Source organism: Ascaphus truei, unplaced genomic scaffold (assembly GCF_040206685.1).
Source record: "Ascaphus truei isolate aAscTru1 unplaced genomic scaffold, aAscTru1.hap1 HAP1_SCAFFOLD_780, whole genome shotgun sequence".
In the NCBI taxonomy this organism is placed as follows: domain Eukaryota; kingdom Metazoa; phylum Chordata; class Amphibia; order Anura; family Ascaphidae; genus Ascaphus; species Ascaphus truei.
In genome coordinates, this window is record NW_027457115.1 from 148,587 (window position 1) to 167,669 (window position 19,083).

Consider the following 19,083-nt stretch of genomic DNA (forward strand, 5'->3'; position numbering starts at 1 on the left):
TCCCTTCCTCCCCCGAGAAGACAGAGGGACCAGGTACGCACAGTACACAGATATATACATTACAGCTAAACCCTGCTCCCTGTATACTCAGTGTTAAATATCTATATTCATTAAGATACCCAGCATCATTATACAGCGCAGAGTGTTCATCATCAGTGTATAGATACTCAGCATCATTATACAGCACGGGGTGTTCAGTATCAGTGTATAATAATACAGAGAACCTCTATAAGTGGGGTCACTGCAGTGTGAGGACACGTCCGACCCTCAAACACCCCAGTAAAGCATTACACGGGATGGAGACTCAGTACTACTATAACCTGCAGCATCAGAAACTGATGAGTCTGTATCACCGCTCATCCCAACCCACAGGGGCGCACACATGCTCACAGTGACACACACACACACAGTGTGATACACAAACACACTGACACTCAGTCCCTCCCCTTCATCACACACACGCGTGGTCACACACACACACACACACACACACACACACACACATACATACACACACACACACACACACAATCCGCCTCAGACTCTCGCTCCTTACACACACAGTGAAACACTGTCTGCCTCTCGCTACACACACACACTGTCTCAGCCTCTCGCTCCACGCACGCACACAGTGACGCACACGCGCACACAGTGACGCGCACACAGTGACACACACTGTCTCAGCCTCTCGCTCCTTCTTCTTCCTCTCTGCTGAAAGCTCTGAACTTCTCCAAGTATCGGCTGTGGGGAGAGAGAGAGCGTTACACAGAGTATACAGCACCGTGCACACAGTAAATATACAGGGGACATACAGCACCGTGCACACAGTATACAGTGATGTGAAAAAGAAAATACACCCTCTTTGAATTCCATGGTTTTAAATATCAGAACATAATAACAATCATCTGTTCCTTAGCAGGTCTAAAAATTAGGTAAATACAACCTCAGATGAACAACAACACATGACATATTACACTGTGACATGATTTATTTAACAAAAAGCCAAAATGGAGAAGCCATGTGTGAAAAACTAAGTACACCTTATGATTCAATAGCTTGTAGAACCACCTTTAGCAGCAACAACTTGAAGTAATCGTTTTCTTTATGACTTTATCAGTCTCTCACATCATTGTGGAGGAATTTTGTCCCACTCTTCTTTACAACGTTGCTTCAGTTCATTGAGGTTTGTGGGCATTTGTTTATGCACAGCTCTCTTAAGGTCCAGCCACAGCATTTCAATCGGTTGAGGTCTGGACTTTGACTGGGCCATTGCAACACCTTGATGCTTTTCTTTTTCAGCCATTCTGTTGTAGATTTGCTAGTGTGCTTAGGATCATTGTCCTGTTGCATGACTCAATTTCAGCAAAGCTTTAGCTGCTGGACAGATGGTCTCACATTTGACGCTAACATATTTTGGTATACAGAGGAGTTCATGGTCGACTCAATGACTGCAAGGTTCCCAGGTCATGTGGCTGCAAAACAAGCCCAAATCATCACCCCTCCACCACCATGCTTGACAGTTGGTATGAGGTGTTTGTGCTGATATGCAGTGTTTGGTTTTCGCCAAACGTGGGGCTGTGCATTATGGCCAAACATCTCCACTTTGGTCTCATCTGTCCAAAGGACATTGTTCCCGAAGTCTTGTGGTTTGTTCAGATGCAACTTTGCAAACCTAAGCCGTGCTGCCATGTTTTTTTTTTTTTAGAGAGAAGAGGCTTTCTCCTGGCAACCCTTCCAAACAAACCATACTTGTGCAGTCTTTTTCTAATTGTACTCTCATGAACTTTAACATTTAACATGCTAACTGAGACCTGTAGAGTCTGAGATGTAACTCTTGGGTTTTTTGCAATTTCTCTGAGCATTGCACGGTCTGACATTGGGGTGAATTTGCTGGGACGTCCACTCCTGGGAAGATTGGCAACTGTCTTGAATGTTTTCCACTTTTGAATAATCTTTCTCACTGTAGAATGATGGACTTTAACTTGTTTTGAAATGGCCTTATAACCCTTCCCAGATTGATGGGCAGCAACAATTGCTTCTCTAAGATCATTGCTGATGTCTTTCCTCCTTGGCATTGTGTTAACACACACCTGAATGCTCCAGACCCGTAAACTGCTAAAACTTCGGCTTTTATAGAGGTGGTCACACTTGCTGATGATCAATTAATCAAGGGCATTTGATTAGCAGCACCTGTCTGCTACTTAGCATCTTAATTCCTATGGAAGCATTAAGGGTGTACTTAGTTTTTCACACATGGCTTCTCCATTGTGGCTTTATTTTTGTTAAATATATCATGACACGGTGTAATATGTCATGTGTTGTTGTTCGAGTATGTTGTTTATTGTCAGCGCATACAAAGATAAAAACACACACCTTAGGTAAATCTTTCACTCTTGCAAGTAGAGATACACTGTATGACGGGGGAGGGGTGCCAAGCGAGTATTAAAGGGGTCATCCCCATTAGGCACCCCCTTCCACCATCTGGGAGGTGAGGGGTTAACCAGAAATGTACCCATAATACATATGTTCCCCTGCCTCACAACCAAAAGGTATGTCCCATGGTTATCATGTTTCCCACATTTAGAGGGATTTAATGTATTTTTATTCCCCTGCCTCATGGCAAACTGTGTTCTATTTGCTAGATGTATATGTTTGTACAATTATTGGTGTTTGTACCTTTACAGTGTATGTACCAACCACATACACTGGTATAAGGTCGGGAGGGAAAGGGTTAATTGCATTTACATGTTTATTGCCCTCTGTCTCATTTCACGCCTTTGCAGTCTCCATTTTGCAGCATCTCCATAAGTCGCCATTGGAGCCCCATATAACCCTATGGAGATTCCGGCGATTTGGGCCTGATATCGTAGAAGACCTGCAGGTGGCGCCAGAGAGGAGCGGCGGTTCCCCATTGAAAGTGAATGGAGTAATGCATTTCAATGGGGATCCCTCGAGGCCGACCTCCGGAGACGAGCTGGCAGCCAGCCAGACCGCAAAACCATATAAAAATGATGTATACAAATAAAGAGATATCCCTTGTAATGGTGTCATACATAAATATGAGTAGCATCTCCCTCAAAGTAGGGGATAAAGAGTGAAATTAAATACACATGGTAACTCCTCATGGTTAGTGTCTTGCTGTTGGCAGACCAATGATAGCTAAACTCGTGAACACGTTATTATACATATAAATTATACACATACATTTAAAAACATCGAATATATAAGTTTATACATAAGACTTAAAAGAGCATCAAATATATGTCAATAAAAATTAAAGTAGTTCATCTAACATGAGTGTTAACATAAGTCTAACATAAGTATTAGTGTTAGGGACCGTTGAGATGTGGTCTGCCGTGCAGTGGCTCAGGGGCTTACAACAATTTGGCCAAAATGTTAAACTAAAAGACCATTTTATTTAATAGATATTTATACATATATATTTAGGCACTGTACCGTGTATAAGTTTCACTGGATGTGCACTGAGCTCTGTCTGTGTTTTATGTTCTGTCTCTGGTTTTAAATCTAACATGAGAGCACAGTAAAGGAACATATAGTTCTCCTTCAGGAAAAAGGCTCCCTAGGTCTCTGTTGATAATTGATTTCAGCACATCACCTGATGATCCGTATCCGTGCTTGATAACAGACGCACACATTCTAAATCTGCACAATCCCAAAAGACAATTATCAATACGTTCAAATCAGATTAAAAAACAAACAGTTGGCGCATGGTCCCAATTCATTCATCATTGCTTCTATGGGCAGAAAATAATGTTAGTTGGAAGGTCATAATAATTGCAAAACTAATTGCAAAATAAAATCTTCACTGAAAGCGAAGAAATACGGAAGATTAACCAAATATGTATAAAAAATATATATAAAGCTAAATGCCTATATAAAAGATTAAATATTTAAAAATGGATCAAGTATTTAAAAAGAATATAAAAAGGGATGAAATATAAATATGAAAAGGTATATGTAAAAAAGGGTGTATAAAAAGACAAGCAGACTAGCCATTTATTCAATAAAGGCACCTAAATCAATATCTGCATTTGGACCCCATGGGATCATTGTTTTTAATTTAAAAATCCAAAACGTCTCTTTTTGGGCCAGTTTAGTCATTCTGTCCCCACCACGCCAGTTGGCGGGGACCTGTTCTATTGCTCTGTATGTGGGGCCAGATGGATCACCACTGTGTCTGGACGAATAATGGCTAGACACGCTGGGTGTCAGCAATTTCCTCCTAATGTTGCCCATGTGTTCCAGTACGCGGACCCACAGTGGTCGACTGGTACGTCCCACATACTGGAGACCACATGGACAACACAGCAGATGCACCACAAACTCAGACCGACAATTCATGAACTGCTTTGTTTTAAAAGCCTCACCAATAACCGTCGACTTAAAATCGGTCTTCTCATTGGAACCCTGTTTACAGGCCTAACATGTAAAGCATCTAAAAAAAACCTTGGGTTTTGGTAACCAATTCTGACCATTCACTGGTGCATTTGATTTAAAAAGACTAGGTGCTAATTTAGTTTTTATATTGTCTGCGCGTTTGAAAATTACCTTCGGCCTGTCTGGTAAATGTTCTTTCAGAACAGGTTCACTCAAAAGGAGATGCCAATGTTTTTTAAGAATGTCTTGTATCTTCCCATGATCTTGATTGAATTTAGAGATAAAAGGGACCTCAAACGAACTGGCTGGCTTCTTGACTTTGGTTTTAAGGATGTCTTCTCTCCTTATAGTGCTTGTCCTTACAATTCTCCAATGCTCCCCGCTCATAATTTCTATCTAAAAACCTTTTCTTTAAAATTTCAGATTGCTCTTTAAAAATATTATCGTCCGTACAGTTTCATCTAACTCTTCTGAACTGCCCAGGTGGAATATTCTCCAGCCACCTTTGATGGTGGCAGCTGTTTTTAAGCAGGTAGTTATTACAATCTACCTACTTAAAGAACGTTTTTGGTTTAATGTGATTCCTTTCAATATATATTGTCAGATCTAGGAAATCCAGACTGCACTATTTTGTGATGTGAATACAAGATTGCGGGTGTTATTCATATATTCCAGGACAAGCTCAAGGTTTTCCTCACTCCCCTGCCAGATGAAAAATATATCATCAATGTACCTGTGCCATAGGGCCAGGTCTGCGCCGAAAGCATGGGTTGACCAAATATTGTCTTTTCCCCATGCGTCCATGAACAAATTCGCATAACTCGGCGCAATCCTGGTCCCCATGGCGGTACCGCATTTTTGAAGGAAATACGCCCCATCAAAATTAAAAACATTATGCTCAGTATAGCTTTTATCTTAGAGCCTAATGTGTTTAATTTTCCAATGAGAAGACCGATTTTAATTCGACGGTTATTGGTGCGGATTTTAAAACAAAGCAATTCATGAATTGTCGGTCTGAGTTTGTGGTGCATCTGCTGTGTTGTCCATGTGGTCTCCAGTATGTGGGACGTACCAGTCGACCACTGAGGGTCCGCGTACTGGAACACATGGGCAACATTAGGAGGAAATTGCTGACACACAGCGTGTCTAGCCATTATTCGTCCAGACATAGTGGTGATCCATCTGGCCCCACATACAGAGCAATAGAACAGGTCCCCGCCAACTGGCGTGGTGGGGACAGAATGACTAAACTGGCCCAAAAAGAGACTTTTTGGATTTTTAAATTAAAAACAATGATCCCATGGGGTCCAAATGCAGATATTGATTTAGGTGCCTTTATTGAATAAATGGCTAGTCTGCTTGTCTTTTTATACACCCTTTTTTACATATACCTTTTCATATTTATATTTCATCCCTTTTTATATTCTTTTTAAATACTTGGTCCATTTTTAAATATTTGATCTTTTATATAGGCATTTAACTTTATATATATTTTTTATACATATTTGGTTAATCTTCCATATTTCTTCGCTTTGTCAGTGAAGATTTTATTTTTGCAATTAGTTTTACAATTATTATGACCTTCCAACTAACATTATGTCGAAGTAATAACAAATATTCAAGTCCTGGAACATTTGGCTAACAGTGATCATAACATGGTCTCATTTGAAATAAATTATCAAAAAACAGATTACTCGGGTTCAACAAAGACCTTAAACTTTAGAAAGGCAGATTTTAATAAACTGAGGTCTAATCTAGTAGTAATACAATGGGATGATGTTTTTGCAGGGAAATATGTAGAAGATAAATGGGCAGTCTTTAAAACATTGTTAGAAAAGCAAACTTATCAGTGTATACCCTTGGGTAATAAGTATAAAAGAAATAAGTCAAAACCAATGTGGCTAAATAAACAGGTAGGGAAGGAAATGGAGAAGAAGAGGAAGGCGTTTAGATTCTTTAAGTCAGAAGGGACGGAGACATCGTATCAGAATTATAAGGAATGTAACAAAAATTGCAAAAGGGCAATCAAATTAGCAAAAATGGATAATGAAAAAAGGATTGCAATAGAAAGTAAGGTCAACCCTAAAAAGTTCTTTAAGTACCTTAATAACAAAAAAATGAGAAAAGAAAATATAGGACCCTTTCAGTGTGAGATGGGCAGGCAGATTATTGGAGATAAGGAAAAAGCTGAGGTATTAAACAAATTCTTTGCCTCTGTGTTTACCAGGGAAGAATCAAGTTCAATAGTAGTGCCGCAGGAGGAAGCCACAACCTCCATATTAAGGAACAATTGGTTAACTGAGGAAGAAGTTCATAAGCGACTTGAAAAAATTAAAGTAAATAAGGCACCTGGCCCCGATGGCATACATCCAAGAGTTCTCAAGGAGTGAAGCTCAGTAATAGCAAAACCATTATATTTAATATTCAAGGACTCCATTTCTACAGGCTCAGTACCCAAGATTGGCGTAAAGCAGATGTGGTGCCTATATTTAAAAAGGGAGCTAGATCACAACCGGGAAATTACAGACCTGTAAGCCTGACTTCAATAGTAGGGAAACTACTTGAAGGTTTAATACGGGATAATATTCAGGAATACCTAATGGAAAACAAAATTATTAGTAATAGTCAGCATGGATTTATGAAGGATAGATCATGCCAAACTAACCTTATTTGTTTCTTTGAGGAGGTAAGTAGGAATTTAAACCAGGGTAATGCAGTTGATGTGGTCTACTTAGATTTTGCAAAGGCTTTTGATACGGTTTCACACAAGAGGTTGGTGTACAAAATAAAGAAAGTTGGACTCAGTAATAATATATGCACCTGGATTGAAAACTGGTTAAAGGACAAACAACAGAGGGTTGTCATAAATGGAACTTTTTCAGGTTGGACTAAAGTCGTGAGTGGAGTACCTCAGGGATCGGTTCTTGGACCCCTGCTTTTTAACTTGTTTATTAATGACCTTGAGGTTGGGATCGAGAGCAAAGTCTCCATCTTTGCTGATGATACTAAATTGTGTAAGGTAATAGAATCAGAGCAGGATGTAATTTCTCTTCAGAAGGACTTGGAGAGACTGGAAACGTGGGCAGGTAAATGGCAGATGAGGTTTAATACAGATAAATGTAAGGTTATGCATTTGGCATACAAGAATAAAAAGGCGACTTACAAATTAAATGGAGATATATTGGGGGAATCCTTGATGGAGAAGGATTTAGGAGTGCTTGTAGACAGCAGGCTTAGCAATAGTGCCCAATGTCATGCAGTAGCTACAAAGGCAAACAAGATCTTATCTTGCATCAAACGGGCAATGGATGGAAGGGAAGTAAACATTATTATGCCCCTTTACAAAGCATTAGTAAAACCACACCTTGAATATGGAGTACAATTTTGGGCACCAATCCTAGGAAAAGACATTATGGAACTAGAGAGAGTGCAGAGAAGAGCCACAAAATTAATAAAGGGGATGGACAATCTAACTTATGAGGAGAGGCTAGCTATATTGGATTTATTTACATTAGAAAAGAGGCGTCTAAGAGGGGATATGATAACTATATACAAATATATTCAAGGACAATACAAGGAGCTTTCAAAAGAACTATTCATCCCACGGGCAGTACAAAGGACTCGGGCCATCCCTTAAGGTTGGAGGAAAGGAAATTTCACCAACAACAAAGGAAAGGGTTCTTTAGAGTAAGGGCAGTTAAAATGTGGAATTCATTACCCATGGAGACTGTGATGGCAGATACAATAAATCTGTTCAAAAAAAGGTTGGACATCTTTTTAGATGGGAAAGGTATATAGGGATATACCAAATAAGTATACATGGGAAGGATGCTGATCCAGAGATTAATCCGATTGCCAATTCTTGGAGTCAGGAAGGAATTAATTTTTCCCCTTAATGGGGTTTTTTGTTTGCCTTCCTCTGGATCAATAAGTAAGTATAGATATAGGATAAAGTATCTGTTGTCTAAATTTAGCATAGGTTGAACTTGATGGACGGAAGTCTTTTTTCAACCTCATCTACTATGTAACTATGTAACTATTATTTTCTGCCCATAGAAGCAATGATGAATGAATTGGGACCATGCGCCAACTGTTTGTTTTTTAATCTGATTTGAACGTATTGATAATTGTCTTTTGGGATTGTGCAGATTTAGAATGTGTGCGTCTGTTATCAAGCACGGATACGGATCATCGGGTGATGTGCTGAAATCAATTATCAACAGGGACCTAGGGAGCCTTTTTCCTGAAGGAGAACTATATGTTCCGTTACTGTGCTCTTTTACTGTGCTCTCATGTTAGATGAACTACTTTCATTTTTATTGACATATATTTGGTGCTCTTTTTTAAGTCTTATGTATAAACTTATATATTCGATGTTTTTAAATGTATGTGTATAATTTATATGTATAATAACGTGTTCACGAGTTTAGCTATCATTGGGCTGTCAACAGCAAGACACTAACCATGAGGAGTTACCATGTGTATTTAATTTCACTCTTTATCCCCTACTTTGAGGGAGATGCTACTCATATTTATGTATGACACCATTACAAGGGATATCCCTTTATTTGTATACATCACGCTGTGGAAACATAGCGATTAAGTGTGTTATATGCACCCGTCTATTTTGCAAGTGACTGTCCATTTAGTTCGAATGGCCAGTGATTTGGGTATAAGTATGACAGGGCAGGCATGCGACCGGCAGGAACCTGAGGAAGCGAGTGATTTCGCGAAACGCGTAGTTCCCTGCCGGTGCATGCTTGGTTTTTGGTCACTGACAGCTTCCGTACCAAAGACGAGCCCTCTGTAAGTGGTCCTGACGTCGGACGCGGCTGCAGGGTTAAACCCCGAACGGAGGCCTCGAGGCGGTGTCTGGCGCAGAGCAGTGTTTTCCTGTGTGTGAGTTTTTGCTATCTACTGTGCTGTTAATAAATGATATATGTTTACGACTGTGGATTTGCCCATCTCCTTCCTGGGATTCCGGGAGAGATCGTAGCTACTCACCACTAGAGTGTTCGATCCGATTGCTGGATTAAGCAGAAGAAGGGTCTATATCCATGACCACAAAGATGCCTCTGATGTGATTTGGCTCACACATGGCCATGTGAGTATCATTGCACTTATATATTTTATTGTCATTTCCCCAAAACACTGTATCTCTACTTGCAAGAGTGAAAGATTTACCGAAGGTGTGTGTTTTTATCTTTGTATGCGCTGACAATAAACAACATACTCGAACAACAACACATGACATATTACACAGTGTCATGTTTTATTTAACAAAAATAAAACCACAATGGAGAAGCTGTGTGAGAAAAACTAAGTACTCCCTTACTGCTTCCATAGGAATTAAGATGCTTAGTAGCAGACAGGTGCTACTAATCAAATGCCCTGGATTAATTGATCATCAGCAAGTGTGATCACTTCTATAAAAGCCGAAGTTTTAGCAGTTTGCTGATCTGGAGCATTCAGGTGTGTTAACACAATGCCAAGGAGGAAAGACATCAGCAATTGTTGCTGCCCATCAATCTGGGAAGGGTTATAAGGCCATTTCCAAACAATTTAAAGTCCATCATTCTACAGTGAGAAAGATTATTCAAAAGTGGAAAACATTCAAGACAGTTGCCAATCTTCCCAGGAGTGGCCGTCCCAGCAAATTCACCCCAAGGTCAGACCGTGCAATGCTCAGAGAAATTGCAAAATACCCAAGAGTTACATCTCAGACTCTACAGGCCTCAGTTAGCATGTTAAATGTTAAAGTTCATGACAGTACAATTAGAAAAAGACTGAACAAGTATGGTTTGTTTGGAAGGGTTGCCAGGAGAAAGCCTCTTCTCTCTAAAAAGAACATGGCAGCACGGCTTAGGTTTGCAAAGTTGCATCTGAACAAACCACAAGACTTCTGGAACAATGTCCTTTGGACAGATGAGACCAAAGTGGAGATGTTTGGCCATAATGCACAGTGCCATGTTTGGAGAGAGAGAGAGTGTGTGACAGAGAGAGAGAGAGAGAGAGAGAGAGAGTGCGTGACAGAGAGAGTGCATGACAGAGAGAGAGAGAGAGTGCGTGACAGAGAGAGAGAGAGTGCGTGATAGAGAGAGAGAGAGAGAGAGTGCGTGACAGAGAGAGAGTGCGTGACAGAGAGAGAGAGAGAGAGTGCGTGACAGAGAGAGAGAGAGAGTGCGTGACAGAGAGAGAGTGCGTGACAGAGAGAGAGAGAGTGCGTGACAGAGAGAGAGAGAGTGCGTGACAGAGAGAGAGAGAGTGCGTGCGTGACAGAGAGAGAGAGAGAGAGTGCGTGACAGAGAGAGAGAGAGTGCGTGACAGAGAGAGAGAGAGAGAGTGCGTGACAGAGAGAGAGTGCGTGACAGAGAGAGAGAGCGAGTGCGTGACAGAGAGAGAGTGCGTGACAGAGAGAGAGAGCGAGTGCGTGACAGAGAGAGAGAGCGAGAGAGTGCGTGACAGAGAGAGAGAGCGAGAGAGTGCGTGACAGAGAGAGCGAGAGAGTGCGTGACAGAGAGAGAGAGTGCGTGACAGAGAGAGAGAGTGCGTGACAGAGAGAGAGAGAGTGCGTGACAGAGAGAGAGAGTGCGTGACAGAGAGTGCGTGACAGAGAGAGAGAGAGAGAGAGAGAGTGCGTGACAGAGAGAGAGAGAGAGTGCGTGACAGAGAGAAAGAGAGTGCGTGACAGAGAGAGAGAGAGTGCGTGACAGAGAGAGAGAGAGTGCGTGCGTGACAGAGAGAGAGAGAGAGAGAGAGTGCGTGACAGAGAGAGAGAGAGTGCGTGACAGAGAGAGAGAGAGAGTGCGTGACAGAGAGAGAGTGCGTGACAGAGAGAGAGAGCGAGTGCGTGACAGAGAGAGAGTGCGTGACAGAGAGAGAGAGCGAGTGCGTGACAGAGAGAGAGAGCGAGTGCGTGACAGAGAGAGAGAGCGAGAGAGTGCGTGACAGAGAGAGAGAGCGAGAGAGTGCGTGACAGAGAGAGAGAGTGCGTGACAGAGAGAGAGAGTGCGTGACAGAGAGAGAGAGTGCGTGACAGAGAGAGAGAGAGTGCGTGACAGAGAGAGAGAGTGCGTGACAGAGAGTGCGTGACAGAGAGAGAGAGAGAGAGAGAGAGTGCGTGACAGAGAGAGAGAGAGTGCGTGACAGAGAGAAAGAGAGTGCGTGACAGAGAGAGAGTGCGCACTCTCTCTCTCTCTGTCACGCACTCTCTCTCTGTCACGCACTCTCTCTCTCTGTCACGCACTCTCTCTCTCTCTCTCTCTGTCACGCACTCTCTGTCATGCACTCTCTCTCTCTCTGTCACGCACTCTCTCTCTCTCTCTGTCACGCACTCTCTCTCTCTCTCTCTCTCTCCGTCACGCATTCTCTCTCTCTCTCTCTCTGTCACGCACTCTCTCTCAAATCAATCAAATCAAATCAGCTTTATTGGCATGACGAAAGAACATTTCAGTATTGCCAAAGCGTGAATAATAGGGGGTGGGGGACAATAATTACACGAATACTAGGGATAGGGTATAATGATTGCAGGGTATATGGGTAACGGGGTAGGGTATAATGATTGCAGGGTATAGGGGTAACAGTTTCACACAGGGGTGTGGGGGTTAGTGTACGTCTCTCAGCCTGTGGCAGGTGCTGATATAGTGTGCAGCCAGTTCTGCGCGGGTTTCATCTTCTCCCAGGAGGATCGCTATTTTTTGGTTCTCTTCTGTATTATTAAAGTTCTGGATAACAGCAGTGAGTTTCTCTAGGTGGGCACTCCTCACGTCAGAGTATTGTGTGCAACGCAACAGGAAGTGCATTTCATCTTCTACCTCTCCCAGCTCACATCTTTGGCACAGTCTCACCTCCCGGGGCTTCCAGTTCTGTCTGTGTCTGCCTGTTTCTATTTCTAGGCTGTGGGCACTTATTCTGTACTGGCTCAGGGTCTGTCTCTGTTTTGGGTCTTTTACCTTCAGTAGGTAGGGTGCCAGAGTGTATACTCTCTGTAGGCTGTGGTAGGTCTCCACTCTCTCTCTCCCTGTCACGCACTCTCTCTCTCTCTCTGTCACGCACTCTCTCTCTCTCTGTCACGCTCTCTCTCTGTCACGCTCTCTCTCTCTCTCTGTCACGCTCTCTCTCTCTCTCTCTCACGCTCTCTCTCTCTCTCGCGCTCTCTCTCTCTCTGTCACGCACTCTCTCTCTCTCTGTCACGCACTCTCTCTCTCTCTGTCACGCACTCTCTCTCTCTCTGTCACGCACTCTCTCTCTCTCTGTCACGCACTCTCTCTCTCTCTGTCACGCACTCTCTCTCTCTGTCACGCACTCTCTCTCTCTGTCACGCACTCTCTCTCTCTGTCACGCACTCTCTCTCTGTCACGCACTCTCTCTCTCTGTCACGCACTCTCTCTCTCTCTGTCACGCACTCCCTCTCTCTCTCTCTCTCTGTCACGCACGCTCTCTCTCTCTCTGTCACGCACTCTCTCTCTCTCTCTCTCTCTCTGTCACGCACTCTCTCTCTCTCTCTCTGTCACGTGACAGAGAGAGAGAGAGTGCGTTACAGAGAGAGAGAGAGAGTGCGTGACAGAGAGAGAGAGGGAGTGCGTGACAGAGAGAGAGTGCGTGACAGAGAGAGAGAGAGTGCGTGACAGAGAGAGAGAGAGTGCGTGACAGAGAGAGAGAGAGTGCGTGACAGAGAGAGAGAGAGTGCGTGACAGAGAGAGAGAGTGCGTGACAGAGAGAGAGAGAGAGTGCGTGACAGAGAGAGAGAGAGAGTGCGTGACAGAGAGAGAGAGAGAGTGCGTGACAGAGAGAGAGAGAGTGCGTGACAGAGAGAGAGAGAGAGAGTGCGTGACAGAGAGAGAGAGAGAGTGCGTGACAGAGAGAGAGAGAGAGTGCGTGACAGAGAGAGAGAGAGTGCGTGACAGAGAGAGAGCGTGACAGAGAGAGCGTGACAGAGAGAGAGAGAGTGCGTGACAGAGAGAGAGAGTGCGTGACAGAGAGAGAGAGAGAGCGTGACAGAGAGAGAGAGAGAGTGCGTGAGAGAGAGAGAGTGCGTGACAGAGAGAGAGAGAGTGCGTGACAGAGAGAGAGAGAGTGCGTGACAGAGAGAGAGAGTGCGTGACAGAGAGAGAGAGTGCGTGACAGAGAGAGAGAGAGCGTGACAGAGAGAGAGAGAGAGTGCGTGACAGGGAGAGAGAGAGAGTGCGTGACAGAGAGAGAGAGTGCGTGACAGAGAGAGAGAGAGAGTGCATGACAGAGAGAGAGAGTGCGTGACAGAGAGAGAGAGAGTGCGTGACAGAGAGAGAGAGAGAGAGTGCGTGACAGAGAGAGAGAGAGTGCGTGACAGAGAGAGAGAGTGCGTGACAGAGAGAGAGAGAGTGCGTGACAGAGAGAGAGAGAGTGCGTGACAGAGAGAGAGAGTGCGTGACAGAGAGAGAGAGAGAGTGCGTGACAGAGAGAGAGAGAGAGTGCGTGACAGAGAGAGAGAGAGAGTGCGTGACAGAGAGAGAGAGAGTGCGTGACACAGAGAGAGAGTGCGTTACAGAGAGAGAGAGAGAGAGTGCGTGATAGAGAGAGAGAGGGAGTGCGTGACAGAGAGAGAGAGAGAGAGTGCGTGACAGAGAGAGAGAACAAAACGACAAATTTAAATGTAGAGGGTGTCAAGTTTGCTAAAGTGGGTTTGAGGTGCCGAGCCATATACTATGTCTCCATAGTTGATAATTGGCATTAGCATCTGCTGTGCGATACGCTTTCTGACCAGGAGACTTAAGGAGGATTTGTTCCTGTAAAGTACCCCTAGTTTGGCATAGGTCTTGGTTGTCAGGGTATCAATGTGCATCCCGAATGTTAAGTGGGAGTCAAACCATAAGCCCAGGTATTTAAAACTAGTGACAGGGGTTAGGGTGGTGTTAGCGTTGGTTCTGATCTGGAGCTCCGTCACTGGAAGCTTTAAAAATGTAGTCTTGGTCCCAAATACCATTGTTACAGTCTTGTCAGTGTTTAAAAACAGTTTGTTTTAGGAAATCCAGTTTTCGAGTCTGAAAAAGTCAGACTGAAGTATGTGTTGAAGGTCAGAGAGGCTTTGGCTGTGTGCATATAGGATTGTGTCATCTGCATACATGTGTATTGAGGCTTCCTTACAAGCTGTGGGAAGATCATTAATGAACACTGAGAAGAGTAGGGGCCCCAGAACAGAGCCTTGCAGGACACCACAGGTGATATCGAGCGGGTTCGAGTTAGAGCCTGAGATGGACACATGTTGGGATCTTCCTGATAGATAGGACTGAAACCAGTTTAAAGCATGTTTCCCTACTCCAGAGCTCTGGAGTTTGTCAAGCAGGATAGCATGATCAACTGTGTCAAAAGCCTTTGCAAAATCTAGGAATACTGCACCAGTGAATTGTCCCCGTTCCATTCCGCACTGGATTTCATTGCAAACTTTTAGCAGGGTAGTTACGGTGGAGTGTTTGGGACGAAACCCAGATTGGAATTGGCTAGGGAAATTTGTCTTGGTATAGAAATCGCTTAATTGGGAGTGGACACATTTTTCCATGACTTTGGATAGAATTGGGAGAAGTGAGATTGGTCTGTAGTTTGAGACAGTGTTTTTGTCCCCACTTTTGAAGATTGGGACAACTCTGGCAGTTTTCCAGGTCTTAGGGATATGGCCTGCAGACAGGATGGAGTTGACTATGGACGCAATTGGTTTGGCAATGGCTGGGGCACCAAGTCGTAGGAACCTAGATTGTAGTAAGTCAGGTCCACATTGGCTGCTTAGTTTTAGTTTGAGGAGCGCTTGTGTAATCTCCTCTTCAGATACTGGGCCAAATCGAAAATTGTGGGCAGTGTTGGGAGGGGGTGGGACTGTAGGGGTACTCCCAGGATGAGATTCAGGTTTGTGGTTTGTGCTGCGTTTCGCTAATAAGTTAGTGGCACACCCCACAAAGTAATCATTGAATGCATTTGCAATGTCAGTGGGGTTTGTCAGAGTAATATCCCCCTTAGTGATATTACTTGGTTGTTGATGGTTAGGAGCCTGGAATATATTGTTGATAACCTTCCAGAAGTTAGCTGGGTTTGATGTATTCTGGGGGAGATTGTCAGAGTAATATTGTGCTTTTGCGTGCCTTGTTTGCCTTGTGCACATGTTCCGCAGGCATCTGTAGTGATTGAGATCCTTGGTAGTGCCAGTTACTTTGTAGCTTTTCCACAAGGTATCCCTGAGCTGGTAGAGTGCAATAAGGTCAGTTGTAACCCATGGAAGGTGGGCCCCCCGTACCCTTATTTTGCGTAGTGGAGCATGGGTATCGCAGAGTTTTAAGAACTCGGATTGGAAATAGTCGAGCGCAGAGTCAGGGTCGGGAATTAAATCGATTCTGTGCCATGGGCAGTTGGTAAGGTCATCCAGAAACTGTTGTGGGTTAAAGTTTTTAAATGTTCTAGTGAGGAGAACTTTAGGGCTTGAATGGGGCGGTTTAGTTTTCCTTAAACAGTACACTATTGCATGGTCACTGAAAATATCAGGAAGGATGCCAGAGGATTGGATTCTGCTGGGGTTTGAAGAGAGAATCCAGTCTAGCAAGGAATGGTTATATGATTTCAGGTTTATCCGTGTGGGTTGGGAAATGAGTTGCGATAGGTTAAGTGACTTGAGTTGTATCTGGATTTTGTGGTTTTTAGGGTCAAGCCAATTGAAGTTGAAATCCCCAAGAACTAGCAGCTCACTCTTCTCATTCAGAGAGGAAATGGAGCCAAGAAATTGGGTGATATCAGTCAGGGATTGTAGAGGGGCTTTAGGGGGGCGGTAGATGCCAGCAAGCAAGATGGGCTTAGAAAAGGGGAGGCAGATTTTGCCAACTAGAATTTCAAAAGAGGGTGGGCTTGGGGGGCAATTTAACAGTCTAAATTGTAAGGTGTCTGCAATATAAAATAACACCCCTCCTCCTCTCTTTGACCTATCTCTCCTAAAAATGGAGTATCCCTGAATGGCGATATTTGCATCAGGGGTTTTAGGGGATAGCCATGTTTCTGCAAGAACGATGGCTTTTGGGTTTATGCATAAGGCACCATGCCCTTAGTTCGTCCAATTTGGGCAGCAGGCTCCGGATGTTTATATGGGCGACAGATAGCCCTTTTTGGAATTTAAAGGTGGAATTCTCAGGGGCATGGGACAGAGCTGTAATGGGAGGACCTGGGTTAGGTTCAATATCACCTGCTAAAGAGAGTAAAAGTATGAGTAGAAATTTGGCTAGTGGTTTGCAAGTTGTAAATTTGTGGTGTTTTCCATTAGAGTGAGCAGTGGTTGGAGTTCTGGTTTTTAGAGTTCTCCACCAACATTCAGTAGATAGTGCAAGGCTTTTGAGTAGTCCAGGGTGTATGGTGATGTTGGGTGTGGGCCAGGATGGAGGAGTTTGTAGTGGGTAGAGGGAGTAACATCTCCATGAGGCCAGGAGAAAGAAAAAAGTTAAAAGACATAGCAGGTTCATGATGCCAGAGGTAGGCAGTGCTGCAAGGAGCTGTTGTGAGCAGAGTTAGTGTGTGCAGACTAAACAGCAGGTGTGTGCCTGTTCCTTGTCAAATGTTTAGCTGTATTGCAATGCTAGAGTCAATTCAGGGTTTCAGTGTATTGTGCAGTCAGTTTTGGGAGAGACTGCAGTAAATAAGTTGTAAAGGGGTGGGGGCTTAAAATATGCAGGTTAGCAAGCATGGGATCATAGTGTGATCTGACTAGCTTACCGTTTGTTGTCTTGAGTAAAAGAGTTTGCAGTAGATCCAGTCCCCAGTCACCTCTAGTCAAACTATAGTCTAACTATATTTATCACTTAAAAAGCTCACTTTAAATGCCTCACTGTCTAATGCCTAATGCAATTCCTGCAAAATGCAGGAAAGGTGTTGGTATTATACAGATAAAACAGTCACATGACCCGCCCGCTCCCCAATAAATCAGCTTGTTCCAGTTGGTCAATTAACAGCACAGAGTTAAGAGGGAAAAAAAAAAAAAAACCTTTTGATATTCAAACATACTAACTTATATCAATGCTACAAGGCCAGAGTCAATCTGATATTACATATCAGGTTTCCCTGATATGTAAAACCATAGAATTCAAAGAGGGTGTACTTTCTTTTTCACATGACTGTATGTATATGTGTGTGTGTGTGTGTGTATATGAGACATACAGCACGGGGCACACAGTATATACAGACCTGCGAGCGTACTCGTACAGCGCGTCCTTCCGGTCCTGCAGTGACATGTGTCGGTCCTCAGGGCTGCGACCGAAACTCTTACACACAGACTGAGGGGACAGAGGAGAGGGGTCACCCTGGGGAGCACAATAACTGCCCCTGCACCCACCTCTAGGGGGCAGAATAACTACCCCTGCAGCCACCTCTAGGGGACAGAACAACAACTCCAACACCTACCTCCTGGGTGTAAAACAACCCCACACCTACCTTCATATATATATCAGAGAGAGATTGTGACGGTAGGGTTTAGTCGGCATTCATTAATAAAGCTCACGCCCGGCTGGCTGCCCCTAAAACCGCATGTCAAGGGCTGAAGTGTCAGCTCTTGGGACTAGTTATGTGCCTTGATGTATATTTCCGTATTTCTGTTCACATTTTACGTTCCCCTGCAGGAATGTGAGCTGGGGGTGCCGGGTGTGGTTAGGAGATAGGTGCAGGAATGTGAGCTGGGGGTGCCGGGTGTGGTTAGGAGATAGGTGCAGGAATGTGAGCTGGGGGTGCCGGGTGTGGTTAGGAGATAGGTGCAGGAATGTAAGCTGGGGGTGCCAGGTGTGGTTAGGAGATAGGTGCAGGAATGTAAGCTGGGGGTGCCGGGTGTGGTTAGGAGATAGGTGCAGGAATGTGAGCTGGGGGTGCCGGGTGTGGTTAGGAGATAGGTGCAGGAATGTAAGCTGGGGGTGCCGGGTGCAGTTAGGATCCCTGTTAGGAGATAGGTGCAGGAATGTAAGCTGGGGGTGCCAGGTGTGGTTAGGAGATAGGTGCAGGAATGTAAGCTGGGGGTGCCGGGTGTGGTTAGGATCCCTGTTTGGAGATAGGTGCAGGAATGTAAGCTGGGGGTGCCGGGTGTGGTTAGGGTCCCTGTTCGGAGATAGGTGCAGGAATGTAAGCTGGGGGTGCCGGGTGCAGTTAGGATCCCTGTTAGGAGATAGGTGCAGGAATGTGAGCTGGGGGTGCCGGGTGTGGTTAGGAGATAGGTGCAGGAATGTAAGCTGGGGGTGCCGGGTGTGGTTAGGGTCCCTGTTCGGAGATAGGTGCAGGAATGTAAGCTGGGGGTGCCGGGTGCAGTTAGGATCCCTGTTAGGAGATAGGTGCAGGAATGTGAGCTGGGGTGCCGGGTGTGGTTAGGAGATAGGTGCAGGAATGTAAGCTGGGGGTGCCGGGTGTGGTTAGGGTCCCTGTTCGGAGATAGGTGCAGGAATGTAAGCTGGGGGTGCCGGGTGCAGTTAGGATCCCTGTTAGGAGATAGGTGCAGGAATGTAAGCTGGGGGTGCCGGGTGTGGTTAGGAGATAGGTGCAGGAATGTAAGCTGGGGGTGCCGGGTGCAGTTAGGATCCCTGTTAGGAGATAGGTGCAGGAATGTGAGCTGGGGGTGCCGGGTGTGGTTAGGAGATAGGTGCAGGAATGTAAGCTGGGGGTGCCGGGTGTGGTTAGGATCCCTGTTAGGAGATAGGTGCAGGAATG

The 19,083-nt window shown here is 44.5% G+C and overlaps 1 long non-coding RNA gene across 1 annotated transcript; it reads right to left on the bottom strand.

Moving 5' to 3' along the window:
* Positions 1-232: 232 nt before the first annotated feature.
* On the bottom strand, positions 233-18,724 carry LOC142486206 (uncharacterized). Its single transcript, XR_012798864.1, has 2 exons — positions 17,584-18,724; positions 233-741 (listed from the first exon to the last, which is right to left on the bottom strand). It is a non-coding gene; the product is annotated as an uncharacterized LOC142486206 (long non-coding RNA).
* Positions 18,725-19,083: the final 359 nt, after the last annotated feature.